The sequence below is a fragment of the Amblyomma americanum genome, chromosome 4, assembly GCF_052857255.1.
Source record: "Amblyomma americanum isolate KBUSLIRL-KWMA chromosome 4, ASM5285725v1, whole genome shotgun sequence".
Classification (NCBI taxonomy): Eukaryota; Metazoa; Arthropoda; class Arachnida; order Ixodida; family Ixodidae; genus Amblyomma; species Amblyomma americanum.
This window is the reverse complement of record NC_135500.1, coordinates 173,346,761-173,351,941: the sequence shown is the minus strand read 5'-3', so window position 1 is coordinate 173,351,941 and position 5,181 is coordinate 173,346,761. Positions and strand designations below refer to the sequence as shown.

The 5,181-nt window shown below is 46.3% G+C and overlaps 1 long non-coding RNA gene across 1 annotated transcript; it reads right to left on the bottom strand.

The window, feature by feature from the left end:
* Positions 1 to 2,172: 2,172 nt before the first annotated feature.
* Positions 2,173 to 4,916, bottom strand: LOC144130448 (uncharacterized). Its single transcript, XR_013314103.1, has 3 exons — positions 4,846 to 4,916; positions 3,250 to 3,300; positions 2,173 to 2,214 (listed from the first exon to the last, which is right to left on the bottom strand). It is a non-coding gene; the product is annotated as an uncharacterized LOC144130448 (long non-coding RNA).
* Positions 4,917 to 5,181: the final 265 nt, after the last annotated feature.

Genomic DNA, 5,181 nt, shown 5'->3' with positions numbered 1-5,181 from the left:
TTACGCTGCATAGATCTGTAGACACCTGAAAAATTGTGTACCGATTGCGGGGATACACACGTATCCCTCGTCTCGCTGTTTCGACGCACCCGAGGAGATCTTCCCTCGTTCACAGCACATGAAGAGGGCGCTTTTCTCAAGGCTACTTTGTCTTTCGGCAAGGAGCTTGAAGCATCTCACTTCTGCGGACTAACGTACACCACATCTCCCCATCGCCACACAATCGTGAGCGACCTACCGCGTTGAGCCATGAATCGCGGAGCCGCGCGAGGTGACCCTACCTCTCCCACCACGCACGCACACCTTTTTCTTCTTTTAGGTTTCACGAAATCGCACACGTGAGGAGCGCCACATACTCTAAGGCGATAAGCGCTTCTGGTCCGAACCCGCCGTGGCGGCGTCTCAATCGCATTAAAGGTTGGGGGTCACAGCTCTGACGGTTACGGTTGCTGCGGAGGCGCTATAGTAGCCCACCGCGGTAGACCACCGCGCATAATTATCAAATATAACCCTTAATGGATTGACCTAAAGTAAATAACGGGTTACTCTATGTTATCCTCATGAATGAGAAAAAAACATCTAATTCAGTGCAAACATCCGCAGTCAGGAAGGCATTATAAAACCACGGCATGGGAGAAGGCTGCGGAATTATGGTAGGACTTTCTATAACGACTTCTGAGCGACCATAGGCTTAAATAGAAGGAATTACAAAAGAAATATCAGAAAGACACATTAAGACACAATCTAACTGCATCATTGATTCCCTGTTTGCAAGAGATGGTTAAAATAAGAGGTAGTAAAGGAGCCGACTGAGAACACGTCCACAAGCCTCCCATATCCTGATGGTATGTGTTTTTCCTGTTAAGTAACCAATTCGATGAATCGCTGCGCACGGCTGAGGACCCAGTGCATCGGCAGGCCTAGAGATTATCAAGATTAAAAGCAACCTTTCACAGTCTGTCCAAGGAACAAAACTGTACTATAGGCAGTGATGGAGCGCATGTACCTATAGTTTATGAGCTCACAGCAGATCCGTACGACGAGAAATTACACCGACCGAAACATGGAGGCTAGCAGAAGAAAGCTTTTAATCAGAGAGCTACGTGGCGAGCTACAGATTAGAACATGGTAAGGCAACAGATAGCTGGAACCGGGAGACGAAAACGGACATAGGCAGGGCGTGTGGTGCGAAAGACAGATAACTGATGATAGTCTTTCAGGGCAACTAAGTGGGCACCAATTCCCAAGGGCACCAAGGGCTGCACCAAGGGCAGCACCAAGTGAAATGCAGCAATCATCAGCGGCGGTGTGTCACGTGGAAAGATAAGAATGAAAAATTTGCTCGGGTAGAGTGGACGCGGATGGCGCCGGACAGGGATAGATGTAAGGTCAACGAGAAGGCCTTTTTGCCCTGCAGAACTACTGGGATGGTGATGATGATGATGACGGCAAATACATTTCCAGCGTTGTTTTGCTGTTTGCTACTTGTTTTGTTTACAAAACACTTCTTAAATTTCACACCGTCAGATTCCGTGCTACTTCCAGTGCACCCACTGTCTTCCCAGAATGAATTTGGGCCGAACATTAAATTTTAACTCATAACAGAAAAGCTGCACAGACAAGCCCGAGTTCGACGAACGATTGCAAACATCTAAATAATAGATAAATAAAAAGAACTGACCTTCTTACAAGTCATGTTTGGAAGCCTGTCGCCCCAAACCAAAAGAGCACTTCAGTCATAAGAACCGCGTCTTTTGTGCCATGACGTTCCACTGCATCTATACGTTCGTCATAAGGCAGCTAGGCTTTACAATAACGCAACATGTTTACGTGTACTGGGCGATAAACTCACAGGTAGCTATTCCGATTATCACTGCCACGTAGAGGGCAATGACGACAGCCGATGTTCCAAGCACCATCACAGAGCTTGTCTTCACCGTGCTGCAAAACAGTGTTAAAAGAAAGGCAGCATCGTTGGCACACGTACGTGTTCTGGCTGCAAGCTGCGTAATTTATTTCCCTGAAAAATAATTTAAATGTGTTCGCAGCCGATAGTGGGTTCCAACTGTAAGCGCATATATATATTTTGGCCTTACGTTTGGGCTGAAAAAAGAAAACCCGTTGCATTCAATATGTTAAAACACTTGTAAAGATGTTTTGCACCGATCATTGCTGGCATATACATACGGTTTTCAGTGGTCGGTTGAAATGTCTCTGAAACACGAAATATTTTTTATCCTGAATGTACTGCGTTTATTTGCTTACAAGTGGCATTTGGGTCTGCGACAACGATCTGCACACAGATTTTTTCCTGGCGAGGAGGAGCAGAAGGAGGTTGAAAAAATTGATTGATTGATTGATTGATTGATTTATTGATTGATTTATTGATTGATTGATTGATTGATTGATTGATTGATCGATCGATCGATCGGACTGTCCCACGCAGGCTTCACAGCAACGCGCCATCGCGGAAGACTGTGATGAGGATCGGATCAATTGATCGATTTTAGTTATTTATTTATTTTGTGTATCAAAGCACCCCTGTGAGGCGTGCCATAGTGGCAGGCCCCGTATTTTCGACAACGGGCACTAAAATATCAGTACACAAACGTCAAGGAACAGTAGCTGCCGTGGACAGAATCAAACCCGAGAACTTGGCTTTGCCAGTCTAACGTCAGAGCCAGTGAGCCTCAGCGGAGGATGCAAAATAAGAACATTATCTGAACACTGTCTGGCTGTCAATCTGTTTAATAGAAGCTCGCAGGGCCATCGGCTGTCTCCATTTCTGCCTCTGCAATTCAACCTTCTACCCGCCGCGGTGGCCCAGTGGTTAGGGCGCTCGACTACTGATCCGGAGTTCCCGGGTTCGAACCCGACCGCGGCGGCTGCGTTTTTATGGAGGAAAAACGCTAAGGCGCCCGTGTGCTGTGCGATGTCAGTGCACGTTAAAGATCCCCAGGTGGTCGAAATTATTCCGGAGCCCTCCACTACGGGACCTCTTCTTCCTTTCTTCTTTCACTCCCTCCTTTATCCCTTCCCTTACGGCGCGGTTCAGGTGTCCAACGATATATGAGACAGATACTGCGCCATTTCCTTTCCGCCCCAAAAACCAATTATTATTATTATTATTAATTCAACCTTCTAATGGTGGCCAGATTTCTCTCGCCATTTGATTCGCTTATTTTGCTCCCAGGCTTTTAGGGATGAACTCAGAAAACCATACGGGCAGCCCAACTGCCGCGCACTCACCCGTGTACGTTGGTTCATCAGTTTGGAGCGGCTCCTCTTCTGACGCGAAGGCTGAATGAAGAAAATTAAGTAGCATTAAAGGCATCAGGAGCAACCTTCAGGGTGGCCTGCTGACAGTAAACAATATTCGAAATTATAAGCGGAGTTATTGAGTTTTAAGCATGTACGACTACCCCTCTTTCGAAGAACAACAGAATGCGAATATTGGAGAGCAAGGGCTTGGGGCTGTATCAGAAACCATTGAGAGAGCAGTCATTTCCACGTTCCAACCGGCACCGAAGTTATTCCCACGCTATGTGGACGATTGTTTCAGCATTATGCATCACGAAGATGTGCAACCTTTCCTACTTCATTTAAATTCAATTCAGCCATCAGTAAAATTTACCGAGGAAGAAGAAGCCAACGGAAAAATCCCTTTTCTTGATGTCCTCGTACAGAGAAAAACAACATTGCTTGAAACCTCAGTATATCGAAAACCGACGCGAACCGGGAAATACCTTGACTTTCATTCCGCCCATCCAATTGGACAGAAGCGGTCAGTCGCCAAAACGCTATTTAATCGCGCTTTCACCCTATTCTAGAGCCAGGAAAAAACTCTGCTGCGAAATCGACGAAGTGAAGCAAGACTTGAAAAACAATGGATATCGTCAACAGCTAATGAGAAGCCAAGAGCACTCCGCTCACGCCTCCCGACAAGCTTGCCAAGAACAGAAAAACGCAGAAGCCATGCCAGCGAGCATTGCGTATGCTTCCGGAGTAAGCGAAGCACTTTCATGCATTTTCAAAAGTTATGACGTGCACATTTCTCATGTGCCTGCCAGGAAGCTGAAGTAGCAGCTGGTCTGGGTAAAAGATTATCTAGATCTCTCAAGGTACCTGGGCGTGGTGTACAAGATACCATGTCAAGGCTGTGACGCTGCTTACATCTGCAAAACCGTAAACTTCAGACGCAGGCTCAAAGAGCATCAGAATGACGGCACGAACGCCCGCTCCACATCTAATGCTTTGGCGGGACACAGCGTATCAACGGGACACATCATCGATTGGGACGAAGCATCAGTCATTGCTACAGAGAAAAACTTATCATCGCGCCTTCTTTTAGAATCTTTTCATATGCAAAACACGAAACATACTCTTAACAGGACACGTGGAAATCTTCCAGAGATCTACAGTCGGACACTACGCGATTTTAACCGTATACTTAAGCCGCCGTCGTTCCATGCGGCGCTCTAAAAGATCAAGGGACCCGTACGGGCCCCGAAACGGCGTGTTTCCTTTCTTCAGAAATTTTGACGAGTATATGTTTATTTCTGCAATTCCATATCGTCATGGTAGCTTTACTAATCACTCGCAAGCGATAAAACGTGCGGCATCAATGAAAAAAAAAGTGGGGGCAACGGAAAGAGGGTGTTTTATGCAGGGCTCTATCCCTAACAACAAACGTTATGAAGGTATAGAGTTCTAGGGCAGCAATACACCGCACGTTATGTGCGAAATCAGACTGTAAATACACTCCAGGAGGTAGGAGACGTTCAGCGACAACTGCACACCATTAGATAAAGGGAAAGAGGTCCCAGTTTAGCGAAAGTAACATACCTGAGGTGCCTTCCATGGTGCATGCTTAGGTTCTCTTCCTTCTTCTCTCTCTTCGTATACAGCTGATGATCTGCAACGTGCCGGGCACAAAGCAGTCCTCTTCTTTTTCTATGTGCTTATGTATGTCACGTGACGGCGCAGACAAATTTTCCTAGCACTGTGAGTGATTTAAGTACGACTGCTGGAGCGACGTAATTTCAGTGAGAAAATGTGTCACGGAGGAAGACACAGTCAGTCGGGAGGGAGTGAGAATGTTGGATTGGGGTGCACTTGGTACAGTAAATAACGGAAAAGACCTAAGTAACTTTCAATTTGCTGATGATATTGCCCAACTGA